We start from the raw sequence: 1,672 nt of genomic DNA on the forward strand, positions 1-1,672 counted from the left end.
TTTTAAGCACAGAAAATGCTAGTCCCCTCTCAATGGCTTAATATCTCTAACATTGTAGTTTCTCTCACATTATTTTGAAGAGGAGAAGAGAGGTAAATCCGTCAAATCTATTCCCTGATATAAAGAAAGTAAGACTCAAAGATGAGCTTTAGAAAGTAACATGACTCATGAATGACATTTAGATTTGATTCAGTTTCTCAAATTTTATTCCAAATAAATTTTGTTATTGGGTTAAAGACAGCTCTGCTTCTTTAAAGAGTGAGTGCATGACTAAATAATTTTCTGAGTATAAAAAAGACAGTTGCAGAAACTGTGTTCTGACATGATCTTTTTGCAGATGTGTGGAAGCACTACACATCCATGTGTCCTTGATCATTTCCTCAAAAATTTTCATAAGAACAAACAAGGATGGAAGGAAGGAATTTTTCCTCTTTTACTGAATTCATTTTCTTGGGAATTACTGAGAACAAAGTGACCCTATTTACCATGGTTCTTGTTTATCTCATCATTCTTCTGGCAAATATTGGAATGATAACCCTGATCAGTATGGATCCCCAGCTGCACACAACCATGTACTTTTGCCTCAGCCACCTCTCCTTCTGTGACCTCTGCTATTCCACAGTCATCAGCCCTAAGATGCTGGTGGACCTATTTGCCACAAACAAGTTAATTTCTGTCTATGGCTGTGTTCTGCAATTCTTGGTCTTCTGTATCCTTGAAGATTCTGAGTGTCTCCTGCTGGCAGTGATGGCCTATGAGGAATACAAGACCATCAGCAGCCCCTTGCTCTATGCAGTCAGCATGTCCAGTGGGGTGTGCTTCCTGCTCATGGCTGGAGTTTACCTAGCGGGGATGGCAGATGCTCTGATACACATTACATTAGCATTCCGTGTATGTTTCTGTGAGTCAAATGAGATTAACTATTTCTTCTGTGATTTACCTCCACGTTTTCTCCTTTCCTGATCTGATATACAGGTCAATGAGTTGGCATTATTCATTGTTTTTGGCTTCGTTGAACTGAGTACCATTTCAGGAGTCCTTGTCTCTTACTGTTTTATCATCCTTTCAGTCTTGAAGATCCACTCTGTCTAGGGGAGGTTCAAAGCGTTCTCTACCTGAACCTCCCACCTAACTGCAGTGGCAATTTTCTAGGGAACTATGCTGTTTATGTATTTCAGGCCAAGTTCAACCTATTCTCTTGATCAAGATAAAATTACTTCATTGTTTTACACTCGCAATTTCAATGTTAAACCCTCTGATTTATAGCTTAAGGAACAAGGATGTGAAACAAGCCTTAGAAAAATAAAATTTAAAATATTATGCTAAATGTTCATATTTCACACACAGAAAAACACACACATTGTGGTTTTTGTATTTGTAAATGTATGTTGCATCATACAAGAGAAACGAAGTTGTCTCACTAAAACATAAATTAATAATAAGCATTGGTTATAAAGCCCAAATTTTAGAGATGCTACAACTTCCAAATACAGCCCACTCATATGTATCAAGAATTTATATATGGCATGTTCTCTTTGTTGAAAACTTTCCTGAGTGTTCTAATTTCGTCACATTGCTAGATAATTCTCATGTGTTTACTGACAGATATTTGAACTTTTTATGAAATACTCTATGGTATGTACTGTGCTTTCTGTACTAATGAATATAAGCT

The 1,672-nt window shown here is 36.9% G+C and overlaps 1 pseudogene; it reads left to right on the forward strand.

Annotated features, from left to right (window-relative positions):
* Nucleotides 1-408: 408 nt before the first annotated feature.
* Nucleotides 409-1,306, forward strand: LOC102401250 (annotated as a pseudogene).
* Nucleotides 1,307-1,672: the final 366 nt, after the last annotated feature.

This window comes from Bubalus bubalis, chromosome 2 (genome assembly GCF_019923935.1).
Source record: "Bubalus bubalis isolate 160015118507 breed Murrah chromosome 2, NDDB_SH_1, whole genome shotgun sequence".
In the NCBI taxonomy this organism is placed as follows: domain Eukaryota; kingdom Metazoa; phylum Chordata; class Mammalia; order Artiodactyla; family Bovidae; genus Bubalus; species Bubalus bubalis.